Source organism: Canis lupus, chromosome 2 (assembly GCF_011100685.1).
Source record: "Canis lupus familiaris isolate Mischka breed German Shepherd chromosome 2, alternate assembly UU_Cfam_GSD_1.0, whole genome shotgun sequence".
Classification (NCBI taxonomy): domain Eukaryota; kingdom Metazoa; phylum Chordata; class Mammalia; order Carnivora; family Canidae; genus Canis; species Canis lupus.
This window is the reverse complement of record NC_049223.1, coordinates 27172629-27187749: the sequence shown is the minus strand read 5'-3', so window position 1 is coordinate 27187749 and position 15121 is coordinate 27172629. Positions and strand designations below refer to the sequence as shown.

General features: G+C 37.5%; 1 protein-coding gene across 2 annotated transcripts in view; it reads left to right on the top strand.

Moving 5' to 3' along the window:
- Positions 1-15121, top strand: part of TAF3 (TATA-box binding protein associated factor 3) — a 180414-nt gene that overhangs the window by 158136 nt on the left and 7157 nt on the right. The window lies entirely within an intron of this gene.

Genomic DNA, 15121 nt, shown 5'->3' with positions numbered 1-15121 from the left:
AGAAGCCTTTTGAAATCACAAAATCTTATAGAAGCTCTGACTCAAGAGAATTTAGTGTTTGAAAAGAACGCTGACAGTACTCTAGAGAACACCTTCATGAGTTTACATATTTTTTAAAAATTGATCTGCATTCAACAAATTTTAACGTTGATTATATACATAGTTCAACTGTGTTGAAGGAGATAACACTTGTGCAAATGGTAAATTGGAATCAGATGTTAGTTCTCCTCTCAGGAACATTATAGATAGAAATAATCATAATGGGAGGGAGAAAGTGTTAAAGGCCAGAAGAGGTATGTCTAAAATTATATAGAAGTTCAAGATGATTACTTCCAGCTAGGAAGAGTTCGAAAAGCCTTGGGGGAGAGGGGAATTTGAATAGAGCCCTACAGGGTGAGTAAAATTTGGAGATGGAAAAATATGAAGGGGGAAAAGAAAAAAAAGCAAAGATGCATTAAAGCAAATAACCAAAGCACATGCACCTTAAGAAAATTTAATTATTCTGTTGATACAGGAGTGTACCCATGCCCTGGCTTTATCATGTTTTATAAACCTAAGTCATTCTGGATAGAATGCATATTACCAATATTTTTAAAGAATTTATTGTGAACATTTTCGAACATAACAGAATAAGATGATAAACTTTCATGTCCCCATCACCTGTTAGATTTAACAGTTATCAAAATGCTGCCACACTTGCTTGATGGAATCCTTTTCTTCTCTTTCCTGCCTAAGTCCTGACCAAGCAAATCCAGGCGCCAGATCACCTTATATCCACGCACTTTAATATGCAACTCTAAGGTTATTTTTTTGTATAACCACAATGCCATTACCACAACACATCAAGTAGGTGAACATTCTCTTGCTATTTAATACCCGGCCTGTATCCAGTCGTCTCCCTTTGTTGCAAAAATATATTTTGACAGTTCCTTTTTTGAATCAGGATCCAAACCAGACTAAGTACCTTTTAATCCAGAGCTCTCACTCTCTGTCCTTTTTGCCATACATTTCATTCCTTGAATAAACCAGATCATTTGTCCAGTAAAAATGCCTCACTTTCTAGATGTCTCTGCTTACTCCCTTGTAGTGTCATTTAAATTGCTATTCTGTCCCTGTAACAGGCATTTAGCACTAAAGACAGAGTTCTAAAGATTTGATTAGATCCAAGTTCAACTTTTGTTTAACAAGGGTATTTTGCTGCTCTGTATTTCTTACTGCCATCAGCAGGCACATGGCTGGCTCTCTTGTTGCCATTAATGCTGGACCAGCCACCTCATTAGGAGTTGTAAAGTGGTAGATTTCTTTTTAATTAAGTCATTCCTTTCACATTTATTAGCTGAAATCCTTCAGTAAAGACAAATATTTCTTCATCAACTAGGGCATTTCGGTTACCCTGAAATATAGCTCATATAAAGGTGGGATAGGGGCATCTGGGTAGCTCAGGGCATGATCCCGGGTCCTGGGATTGAGTCCCACATCGGGCTCCCTGCAGGGAACCTGCTTCTCCCTCTACCTGTGTCTCTGCCTCTCTCTGTGTGTCTCTCATTAATAAATAAGTAAAATACTTTTTAAAAAATACCTTTAAATCCCCTCTCTCTCCTTCTTCCCAATTCTCCCTCTCTCCACTTCCTCTCTTTCTGTCTCTCTCTCTCCCCCTTCTTCCCCCTATTCCTCTTAATATCCAGATGGTCACAGCTTCACTGATGGGTCTTCATGTGGTCTTCTGAAATTTATCACAACCCCATTGACCTTTGATAGTTTTTTCATTTCCTGATATGAAATGTTCCCGGTTTGGGACACCTGGGTGGCTTAGCGGTTGAGCATCTGCCTTTGGCTCACAGGATCTGGGATCAAGTGCCAAATCGGGATCCCCGCAGGGAGCCTGCTTCTCCCTCTGACTGTGTTTCTGACTCTCTGTCTCTCATGAATAAATAAATAAAGCTTTAAAAAAAAAAAGAGAAAGAAATGTTCCCAGTTTATCTTACATATTTTCTGCCACAGACCTGAAATCAGTCATTCCTACAAGGAATACTGGTTCCTTTTTGTGCAGAATGGATTTCAGGACTCACAATCTCGTGCTAGAGGTACTCATTGCTACTGGGATATCCTTTTTTCTGGGCCTTTACAACAGAAACAAATTATAAAGTTATGCTGTTTTTTCCAGTTGAGATTTAACACTAGTGTTATTTCTTTGAATTTATTTCTGCATCTTTTCTTTAACATTGAAGTCTTGATGGTTAACAGCATTAACATAATTATTTATTTGCTTTATTCTACAAGAACTATCTGAAAAAGTAATATCCTTCTTTTTTTAAAGATTTATTTAATTATTTATGAGAGGGCAGCCCCGGTGGCTCAGCGGCTTAGTGCCACCTTCAGCCCAGGGCGTGATCCTGGAGATCTGGGATCGAGTCCCACGTCGGGCTCCCTGCATGGAGCCTGCTTCTCCCTCTGTCTGTTTCTCTCTCTCTCTCATAAATAAATAAATAATCTTTTTTAAAAAAATTATTTATGAGAGACACAGAGAGAGAGAGGCAGAGATAGGCAGAGGGAGAAGCAGGCTTCTCACAGGGACCCCAATGCAGGACTCGATCCTAGATCCTGGGATCACGCCCTGAGCCGAAGGCAGATCCTCAACCACTGAGCGACCCAGGCATCCTTTAATATCCTTTTAGTAATAATTGTTACTATAAGCAACAATACCACCATTTTTCCTTTAATAAAACTGCTGAATAAAGTTAAATATTGTTTTATTCATTCTATTTGCTCTTAAAAAAATATATTGTTTTATTCATTCTATTTGCTCTTAAAATAAATCCCCGATGAGTGTGTAACCAAAATGCTGTCCTCTTAAAGTCACCTGAAATTGTCTTTTTGTTTTTAGGGGTTTTTTTTCTGTGTGGTTGTATTAACCAGCATGATCTACATTGCAATTCCTTTATTTCCATTTACTTTCTAGTTGTAGGCAATTTTATAATTCTGTTTCCTGAATATGTGAAAAAGTCACTTGACTCCGAAGTTGAAGCTATAGTAAGATCTCTCTGGAGAGGTCCTGCTTTCATGTCTTTGCTCTACCCTTCCTCTTCCTTTCCCTATAAATAGTGACCACTTTTGTTTCACTTTTTTTTTAATTATCCTTCTACTATATCTTTTTGCAAAAGTGAAACATGCATTATTTATTGTTTATCTGAATATTAGTAACCTTTTAGGTTATTTTTACAGATTTTGAGCATTTGACAATAGAAGTATCAATTTGGGTATCTCCTTTGGAAATGAAGATTCTACAATGGCTATGTTTTCCTCTAATTACTTCATGCAATTTGTTTCATTTTTCAAATAGGTCATGCCTGAATTAAAAGATAAAATGTTTCCTACTTGATATGTTCTTGGGCTATGACAAGATAAAATATTCGTTTTATGAGATGATGTAAATATTCAAGAGGCAAGCCATGAGCTTGAGGAATTAAATCCATTTACATTTGTGTTAATTATATGAATGCTAAAGTTGAGCTGTGAGGATCAAGAAGAATAAGGAGTGATGATTGATTTGAAGAATCAACATAAAACTGATCCTCATAATTGTCTTTGGGTATTTGTTACTTTTGATCAAATGTGAAATATGGAAATGACACTGTTACAATTTGGCATTTTAAGCACTGATAATCTGAAACATAATTTCTCCTAAATTCTGAATATCTACTTATATATCTAAATGAGATGGATACTTGGTATATTTCTTATTTCCATATAACCAATGACCTTAAAATTTAGCAACTTAAAGCAATAGACATTTGTTACTTCCTGGTTTCCTGTGGGTCAGGAATCTGGGGGGTTCTGACTCACATCTCTCTCCTAGCTGCTGCCCAGGGCGGCAGTCATAGGAAAGCCTCGGCTGGAGCATGTGCTGGGAGCTCGCATGCATGGCTGTTGGCAGGAGGCTTCCATTGCCAGTCACATGGGCTGCGTCCAAAGGCAGCTTCAGCATCCTTGTAATGTAGCAGCTGACTTCCCCAGAGCATGTGATCCAGGAAACAGCAAATCAGAAGCTTCAGTATCTCTTATGACATAGCATGGATACTGCCCAGCATTGTTTTCACAGAGCATGTTAGTCCTACAAGTTAGCCAGCTGTCCTGTGAAGGCAACACAGTGTAGGGAGACTGGGAGTCGACGAGAAGGGCCTGGGTGGCTGACTGCTACACTTCAGTGTAGCATTTCTAGGACTTTAAGAATGAAAAAAAGGGGATCCCTGGGTGGCGTAGTGGTTTGGCGCCTGCCTTTGGCCCAAGGGGGCGATCCTGGAGACCCGGGATCGAATCCCACATCAGGCTCCCGGTGCATGGAGCCTGCTTCTCCCTCTGCCTATGTCTCTGCCTCTCTCTCTCTCTCTCTCTCTCTCTCTCTCTCTGTGACTATCATAAATAAATAAAAATTAAAAAAAAAAAGAATGAAAAAAGAAAACAAAACCGTGATGTTTTATAAAACCACTGTGATGGGGCACCTGGGTCGCTCAGTCAGTTAAGTGTCTGCCTTCAGCTCGAGTCATGATCCCAGGATCCTGGGATCAAACCCCATGTCTGGCTCCCTGCTCAGCAGGAAGTCTGCCTCTCCCTCTTTTCCCTAGTTCATGCTCTCTCTTGCTATCTCTGTGGCTATCTCTGTCTCTCTCTCAAATAATAAAATATTTTTTAAAAAATAAAAACCACTGTGACCCAACTATGCAGTTATATAGTAATATCATAGTGAAATCCTCAGGGATCTTTTTTTAAAGATTTTATTTATTTGTGTGAGAGAGAGAGACAGCACAAGCAGGGGGAGGGGCAGAGGGAGAAGCAGACTCCCTGCTTAGCAGGGAGCCCAACTCGGGGCTCCATCCCAGGACCCTGAGATCATGACCTGAGCTAAAAGGCAGATGCTTTACCAACTGAGCCACTCAGGTGCCCCTCAGTGGTCCTTTGGTATGTGTTGTATGGAGTTAGTTTAAAATGCAATGTGGGAATTTGTTTTATATGTTATTTCAAAAGGTACATGGTATTTCTGAGATTGACTAAAATGTTAAATCTGAGAAGAGAGTCATGGCTTAAGGAACATATTTTTTTTATCAAAGTGGTTTTTCTTCCAAACAATGAAAAATTTCCTGTTCCAGGGTTTACGTTAAATTCCTAGAGGTGATTACAAGAGTTTTTACCTATGGCTTCATTTTGTTACACTTAAAAATGGCTGTTCACTTTTAAGGGTGAATAAGTGAGCCATCGTGAGGGAACTTTTGAACTTTGTATGCAGGTTAGTAGCCAGTTATTCAGACTTAGATAATTCAGACTACTGGCTTCATAGTGTTTGCACACAATAGTTGAACAATAAGGATCATTAAACGCCCTGGGCAGACATATCCAAATTGTGTTTGCCTCTCACTTTGGAGGCTCTGTGTGGCTGGAGGGGTGAGGATTGGTTCTTTATTGACTTGTCAAGCTGTGAGTTTGCATTACAGGCCAAGCAGCCCATGACCCATTCTATTTATTTCACTGTTTTGTGGTGGGGAAACAGGTAAAGAAATCCCACTGAAAATCCCTCCTTCTACACGTTTTTATGAATAACTCCAGTGTTTATAGCAGTTAGGGCACTCTGATCAAATCCTCCAAAGATGTAACGTTAGCAGCATGGAGCCATTGTGGGACACAGCTGTGGGCGGTGTTGGTTACTCTGCGCGCCATTGCTTATTCAACAGAAAGCGCTGGAGGAGAACTTGCTGTGCAGTTAAGTCAGGGGGAAACAATGATACTTCAGGGAGAAAAATCTAAAGAAGTGAAAAACACTGTTTAGAAGTATGGAACAATAAAGATTGGCAGTGAAGGCCAATAGGAATCCAAAGTTATTTTTACAGTGATCTAATGAAGCTAAGTGATGATAAAATATCTCACAAGCAATTAGAAATTATATCACGTTATGCGGTTTATTTTTCTAGAATGTGCAAAACTGAAGAGCTAATGAAAGAGATAATTAAAGCTATGTATCCGATTACCGCAAAAGTCACCTAGCAGCTAAAATAAAAAATAACTCTCAAACACTCATATATTTTCTCATAAGATGCAAAGGAATCAGGAAAAGCAAGTCACTTTAGTCACTTTAGTGGCCAGTCTAATCTCTTGGAAACAGATTAGGACATGTCTTGTCGCAGCAACACTGAGTACCCACTTTAACGTTTTTTTCCTTTTGCCACTTAGGAAATTTGAATAAGAAACACGCACACACGAACATATATATCTTTAAGAGAAATAATTCAGTTGAAAATTCAGTTGAACTGGAAGGGAATATCAGGCATTTTGGAAAGATTATTATTATTATTATTAGTGATTTTAACCAAAATGCCATCTGTCTAAATTGAAAAATAAGAAGACAGGAGCAAATATATCTGAGATTTCAGGCACTGCCCCATGAAATGATCTCACCGGTCTCTATACCCTTTGGCTAATACTAAGCCATTCTCAGGGGCACCATTTACAATCCTTCTAGGTAAGAGAAATCTAAGAGAAATGAAAGAAAATGAAAGGGGATTGGAAAGAGTGAGGCAGAGTAGATAATATTCATTATGTGTTTGGTAGAGCTGAAAGCAATTGAAAAGCATTTCCAGATAATAGTTAGATTGAAACCTTCAAGATGTGCTTGGTCCTGGCATTGATGTCATCATCATTCTTGGTCTGAGGGTGAGGACATAGGTGAGGAATCCAAATCCATGTTGGCAAATAGAAATCTCAGTGTTGGAACTCTTTAAGTGTGATATGGTAGGAAGATACACAGGAAGGAAGGGAAAGAGGAAATTAGCCCAGTCTAAAATATTTTAAACAGGCAAAAATATTGAAGAATAAGATATTTATTTCTAAGAGTTCTCGACCCAACATTAGGCACTACACTTATTAAAGCTGATAAATAGGGACGCTTGGGTGGCTCAGCGGTTAAGCACCTGCCTTTGGCTCAGGGCGTGATCCTGGAGACCCGGGATCAAGTCCCACATCAGGCTTCCTGTATGGGGCCTGCTTCTTCCTCTGTGTCTCTGCCTTTCTCTCTGTCTCTCATGAATAAATAAATAAAATTTAAAAAAATAAAGTTGATAAATATGTATTAAGACACTTTTATACTGCAAATAATTCAAAGACAAGATACCCACATTACTCCTAAGAAATGTACTGCTGCTGTGAATGATGGAGACAGATATGCACGTAATATAGATACAGAGCAGCTGCGGACATTGTATTCCTTTGAAAAGACAAGACCCAAGACTGTGAACCCACCTTAATACCTCAAAGCTATTAAAAAAAAAAAAATTAAAAAATACCTCAAAGCTGTTCAAATGTATGATTTTAATTATGTACCAGAATAACCTAGCTTTATGGGGTTCTCCTCCCTTGACCCTTTTCTTGTTATCTCTGTTAATGATAATACACTCAGTTTAAATACACTAAATTGAGCAGCTTTTGAATTGAGCTTGGGACTTCTACGACCAGAACATGGTCAGCAGTTGGCTGGAAGGCTTTAGCCAAGCCGTTGTGTTTTCCCAGTAGTTTATTAAATAAACTGTAACATATATACAGAAAAGTGGATAAGTCATAAATGTGCAATTCAAACCATTATTCACAATTCCCAGCAACATTTCAGATGTGTATACTGTGGCAAGTGTTTTTAACTTAATTTTTTATTACACAAGATACATATGATAATTACAGATAAACGGGAAGGAAGAAAAAAACCTACCACTGTATCATAACCCGAAACTAATATAGCATGTGTATTGACTATACTAGTATTAACATTTTTAAAATTAAAAAAAGAAAAAGGAACCATCTACAACCCCACCATGCAGAGCCAATTTCAGGAAATTTTGGTGTGAATGTCCTTACATTTATATTCTTTTTTACTTCTTTCATACATTCTTATTTGCTTTTTTTCTTACAAAAATTGGATTCTGATGCAGACTATCCATAACTTTGTGTGTGTGTGTGTGTGTGTGAGAGAGAGAGAGAGAGAGAGAGAGAGAGAGAGAGAGAGGGCGATATCTCAGATTACTAGTCTTTTGTTTATCTTCATTTATTTAAACAATCCCCTATTTGGGGGTATTTTAAATTACAGTCATTGTAGTTTGCGGGTTTTTGGCAATCATAAACAATGCTATAAATAATATTCTTTTCCCCATATCTTTACTTAGTTGTCTAATTATTTCCTTAGGATTAATTTCTACACATGGAATTGCTGGTCAAGATTAGTACCTTTTTAAGGTTTTGGTAACCATTCAGAAGTGCTATAACCGACCATTCCTCCCATTCCCCATCTTGACTCTTGACATCTTTTTAATCTGTACCAAAAAAAAAGTATTTTATTGTTGTTTTCATGGTCATGTCTTTGATTATCATGAATATAGAACCTTTTTTTTTTCCCTGTTGGCGGTTTTTGTTTCTTTCACTCTATATCACCTGTTTGTGTCCTTTGCTCCTGTTTTATTAAGAATGTTAGTCTTTTTGGTTTCAATTTGAAACAACTCTTTCTATAATAGGGACTGAATTCTCTATCATGTATTTTGCAAATAATTTTCCTCCATTTTGTCTTTGCCTTTGCTTATGATATTTATAGTTTTTGCACAGTCAAATCAGGGTTTCCTTTTATGGTATCTACTTTTGCGGAGATACTTAGAAAATCCTCCTCTACCCCAAGATTAAAAACATATGTTTACTCATTTGTTGGGGTACTTTAATGGTTTTCTGTTTTCTTTTACCAAATATTTAATCCCTTTAGAATTTATGGTTTGCGATATACCCTGTAATTTGAGTCATCTTTTTTCCAAATTAACTACACCATCTTACAACTCAAACAAAGCTAATTCTCAATTTTGTATGATCATTGTCCATTAGATCACATGAATTATCTAAAAAGCATTTTAGATAACAGGTTCGGTTGTTACCTCCAGCAAACATTTTCCACTAGAATAGCTAATTGTAAAGTTGAAACAAAGTGATAATCAGAGGAACAAATTCTTTACATGTCCTTTTGAAAATCCCCACCCATCATCTATGAGTAGGTAGGAGATAGAAAATATCCTTCCCTCCAATACCCTCCTCTTGTCGATAACTTAGATTTGGGGGCATATTTCCACCTCTGGTCCTCACAGATCACAAGACTGTTTCTTCTTCCTGTCCTCCCCACCCCCCACCCCCACCCATTAACTCTGTGGAACCCACAACCGCAGGTGCCTGGGTTCTCTTCCACTCTCCTAACTTGTCTGGTATTTCTTCGCTTCTCTTCTCACTTTATTGACACCCATATTTTCCTCTCCTGTCCTTTATCCATCTTTCTTCCCACATCATAGTGCATATGACTATACAATTTTTTCCTGTGATTTTTGATGACTAGAAAAATATCCTAAATGTATCATTTCTTCCAGGAAACCTCTACTTGCAGGACAAGCTTTTGTTTGTTTGATTAGTAAAATTAAACATAAACAGGTTTATGAGGTGCCTACAAATGCCTGTTACCATGTTAGGTGCCAGGGACACAGAAATAAAAATAAAAAAGGCTTTACATTCCTTTGAGGATCTACTAGCATAGCCCAGGTAACAGGTATGTGTACATACCATTCAAATGATTCTTCAGCCGTATGGGAATTCTTTGTTCAGTTTTTTTCAGTGTGTTCTTGAAAAGAATAAATAGTCTATTTGTTTGAATACAGAGTTTTTTAAATGTCCATTGGGTCAGTTTTATTATTTCTTTTATTTTGTTCAAACTTTATATACCTTTATTGTTTTGTTTTGTTTTGTTTTGTTAAGATTTTATTTGTTTGTGAGAGAGTGAGAGAGAAGAGAACACAGGCCAGGGGAGGGGCAGAGGCAAAGGGAGGAGCCAAGGGAGAGGGAGGAACAGACTTCACTGAGCAGGGAGCCTGATGTGGGACTTGATTCCAGGGCCACAGGATCATGACCTGAGCTGAAGGCAGACGCTGCAACGACTGGACCACCCAGGGACCCCTCTTTACTGGTTTTGAACTATTTATTCTGTCAGTTCCAGATAGATATCCTAAAATCCCCAGTTATACTTGTGGATTTGTCTGTTTCTTACAGTTCTATTGGTTCTGCTTTGTATGTTTTAAGGAAATGTTTCTAGGTGCATTCAAGTTTTAAATTGTATTTTCCTGGCACATTGAAACCTTTTACCATTATGAAGAAACCTTCCTTACCACGGTAGTTGTTGCCTTACAAAGTATTTTGTGTACTGTCATATTTCCTTGTGTCCACATGCCTCTTTTGCTGGCCATTTCCTTCAGCCTTTCCATTGCTCCACTGTTAGATGTGCCTCTTATAAATAGCATACTGTTAGGTTTCACTGTTTTACACAATCTGAGCAGTAAATTGTTTAGGCCATTTATTTACATGATATAATTACCGATCTTTAAAGTTATAGTCCACCTTACTTGGGGTTTTCTGTTTGTCTTACTGTTCTAGGTTTCTCCTTTCCTTCTATCATATTGGTTATTTTTTTTAACATTTCATTTTTCTCCATACTAGTTTTTTTTTTTTTTTTTTTTTTTTAACTTTTTTTTTTTTTAATTTTTATTTATTTATGATAGTCACACAGAGATAGAGAGAGAGAGGCAGAGACATAGGCAGAGGGAGAAGCAGGCTTCATTCCTAATCTTTACATGGTTACCTAGAAATTTTAAATTGAATACCTTTATACCTCCTTTCAAATAATAGAAGTACATTAGTATGCTTTAGCTGTATTCAACCCTGCTGATTTATGTATTACCATTTCCATGTATTTTATCTTTTTTAAATAATGCCATAATATATTATTATTGTTTACTTTAGTCAGTGTCTATTTAACTTTACCAACACGTTTATCATTCTTCCTCGCATCTCAGACCTTCTAATGGGATCACTTTCCTTTTCCCGGAGTACATCTTTTAGAGCAGAGGTGCTCAGAGTGGTGCATAGGCCCTCAGAATATACAGCTTTTGAATGGTTTGTGTGGTGAAGTGGACAGTGATGAAATAGGAAATGCTCATAAAACACTTTCCCTCCATACTAAAATGTGATAGTTGTCTTGAGTATTTAAGTTGCAAACTCAGCTGGCATCTTTTTTCAAGATACCATTTTTACTTGAAAGAGTAACTGACAGACAATGGCTATTCAGACTTGGATACCTGGCCAACATTTCCTCAAAAATGAACAAAGGAAGACTGTTATTTCATGGAAAATACCTATGATTATGTGTAATAAATGATAAAATAGCAGCTTTTAAGTAAAAATTAGAGTCTAGAGTCTTGGAAAACATATTAAAATTTGACAGCTACTCGGTGCTCCAAGGCATTTTTGACGAGATGATGGTAACACCAACAAGTGTGATATTTTAATATTGTATATTGAAATGTGTGGGTAAAATAACTTTTCAAAGTGCTTAGCAGTTCAATGAATTTTAATGTAACACAATATGAAAAGCTTACCAATATGATTTCAGGTTTCACATAGCAACTACCTTAAGAAACTATCACTCATTGTATTTTGGTGCAGTATGGAAAATTTTACACAATTATCTATAAAGGCCTTTAACATGTTCCTCCCCTCTCCAATTACATTAAGGAGATTTGCAAAACTATGAAGCTAGTGCTAGTCTTCTCCGAAAATTGTTTTTAAAAAAATGCTGTCTATTAATATGTAATGAGTTTCTTATTCTTACTTTTAAATGATTTAGTAACTACATATTTTCTTAAAATCTCAGTTTTGGTTTTTAATATGGCAAATAAGGGACGCCTGGGTGGCTCAGCAGTTGAACATCTGCCTTCAGCCCAGGGCATGATCCTGGAGTCCTGGGATTGAGTCCCACATTGGGCTCCCTGCATGGAGCCTGCTTCTCCCTCTGCTTGTGTGTCTGCCCCTCTCTCTCTCTCTCTCTCTCTCGTGCGCACACGAATAAATAAAATTTTAAATAATAATAATAATATGGCAAATACTGACAGATGCGCTACACGTAAGCAATAGTTCCTTGGGTTTTTCAGTCATTTTAAGAATGTGAAGTGGTCGCTAAGACTTTCAAAACATTTGAGAATCACTCCTTTAGAATTTCTTTTAGTAAGGATCCACTGTTGGCAAGGCCTTAGATTTTCCTTGCCTGAAGATGTCTTTTATTTGATCCTTATTTTGGGAGTTTACAAAGACAAAATGCAGGTTTCCCCAGCACAGGGAAGATGGGATTCCACTGTTCTTCCAGTTGCATTGTTGCTGTGGAGAAGTCAGCTGTCATCTGTTTCTTTGAAAGTAGTATTCTTCTTCCCCTATGACCATTCCTCAGACTTTCCTCTTTGTGATATTTTATAGTTTCACTCTGATGTGTCTAGGTGCAGATTTCCCTTTCTTTTTTTTTTTTTTAAGATTTTATTTATTCATGACAGAAACAGAGAGAGACAGAGACATAGGCAGGAGGAGAAGCATTTATTATGCAGGGAGCCCGATGTGGGACTAGATCCCGGGACCCCAGGATCACACCCTGGACCGAAGGCTTGCACTAAACTGCTGAGCCACCCAGGCGTCCCAAGATTTTCCTTTCTCTATCTTGATTGGGACTCTGGGCTTCACCAAGTCTATGGATTGGTATCCATTCCATAAAAGTCCCCAGATATTCTTATTAACATTTTGTCTCTGCCCCATTCTTTCTCTAGAATTATGATTAAATGTATAGTAATTATTAAACATGCAGCAATTTATCATATTCTCTCCTTGCCCCTCCAAGCTACATTCTACATGATTTCTTCTATCTTCTTACTGAGTTTATAGTTCTCTCATTCTGCTGAGAGTAAATTTGTTGCTGTATTTTTCATTTCTAAGTCAGTTCGTTTCTTTTCAAATCTGCTAATCAATCTTTATATTACCTGCAGGTAATGTCACACTTTGCCTTTTATTTATTTTTAATGTTGTAGGCAGAGTTGTTGTAGTTGATAATTCTACTGTGTGGTCTTTAAGGGTCTCTTTATTCTATCTGTTAGCTTCTTGTTCTCCCTGATGCTATCTTGCCTTCTCTTACGTTTGGTTTTCTTTGATTGTGTGCTGCTTTTTTTTTCCTTAATAATTATCTGTATTGATAATAGAAGGCTTAGATTTTAAGTTACTTCCTCTCGAGATGATTAGTGCTGGGTACCTAGGCACATTATAAGTCCAGAGCACTTTAAATACAGTGTCCCAGACCAGCAGAGCTAAGAATTCACAAGGCTCTGACTCATTCTTACTTAATCAGTGTAGCCAGTTGGGAGTTTTTAATGTGGGATGGGAGTTCTATTAGACTTTCCACTTTGGCAGGCCTAGGCTTTGAAACCTGTCCTCTTTATCAAAGCCAAAGATCAGATTTGCGGTATGCACACTCGCCCTCGGGGCAAAACATCTGTGTTCTACTTATTTCTCTGGGTTCCTGCTTTTCCTTTAGTTTTGGTTCCAGCACCTATATTTCAAACCATTATGGGAAATTGCCTCCAAAAATAGTGTGTAACATTTTAGTGTAACTATAAACATAAGGAGTGCTTGCACTATGGATATAAATATGCCCATAGTCAAGTCTTTGAACTCTCCCCCTATAAGTAAGGCAAAACGCATTCAGTGAGCAGTGAGAGAGATGGTATTGTGTAGTTGTTAGGACCAGAGGTTGTTAGAGTTGTTAGGACCATCTTGCTTACATCACGTAACTTTTAAAGTAATTTAATGTTTTATAAACTTCTAATGAGAGTAGCAAAGAATTAGTGCTTTTTAGTGGAGGTGCTTTCTAAACTAAGACTTTAAGAAGGTGGAAAGATACAGTCTGATAATGGTGATGTCAGGGATTGTCATGAGCAGCAGCCATCAATATAATGCTGGTGTTCACACTTCATATTTAAAGGTGTTTGGCATGTTTCTCTATATCCAGGTACTCACTGTAACCCTCAGAGGCTGCTGTCTATATTCACACTTTGTTGATCAGCAAGCAGGACTTGGAAAGTTCAGTGCAGGATGGTATAAAGAGGAGATAAGTTGGTGCAGTCACTTTAGGAACAGCTTGGGATTCCTGATAGAGATGAGAATGTGCATGCCCTGTAACCCAGCAACTTTATTCCTGGGAAGATAGCCTGGGGAAATTCTTCACCATGTTTCCAAGTTAAAACACTTACAAAGTAGCATATTTTACCTTCAGTAGGGCGGTGGGCACAAACCCTTGGACTTACTCATACCACAGAATACTATATAACAATTAAGATTAATAATATAGATCTATATATTATATAGATCTATATGTATATATCACCACGGATAAATCAAGAGACCTAAAACTAAGTAGACAGTCGGTAGACAAGTAAGTTCTGGAAATCTAATGCAGAGAGCAAGGAGACTATAGTCAACATTACTATATTATAAACTTCTAAGTTACTAAGAGATTAGACCTTAAATGTTCTCAACACAAAAAAGAAATAATTGTGTAACATGATAAAGGTATTCGCTGACCCTACTATAATAATCATATTATTACTATAATAATCATTGCCATGTATCAATCTAACACATTGTACACCTCAAACTTATACAAGGTTATATGTCAACTATATCTCAATAAAAGAAAATGAAGGAAAAGCTAATTGCAAAGGATAAATATAGTGCAACATTGTTTATATAGTTGGAAAACATAAAATGGTATATATTGTTTGTAGGTCTCTACAAACAGCAGAAATACAGAACATACTTGGAAGCTTGAGGACAGTGGTTACTTGGGGAGGAGGAAGGGTGATCAGGAGGGAATGTGGCAAAGGGCGTATGTCTGTGTATCTCCTTTTCCTGAACTATCTGTGATACTGTTTTCTTTCTGCTCAAAATTGTGTATAACTTTTTTCTTTCAAATAAGGAATTTTTTTAAAAAACATGAAGAAAGAATTTGGAATCGAATAGACCTTGGTCCAAAATCTGCCACCCATGTACCCCTATTCCTCTCTCTAATCCTGTTTTCTCATCAATGAAATGGGATCACGGTAACTTCTTTGAAGCTGTTGTGAAGACTGGGTGAGGTGATATGTGTAAAGTGCCCAGGATTATACCTGCCTTGGTGCTCAGGCCCAGTATTTCAAAGTGGTTTCCA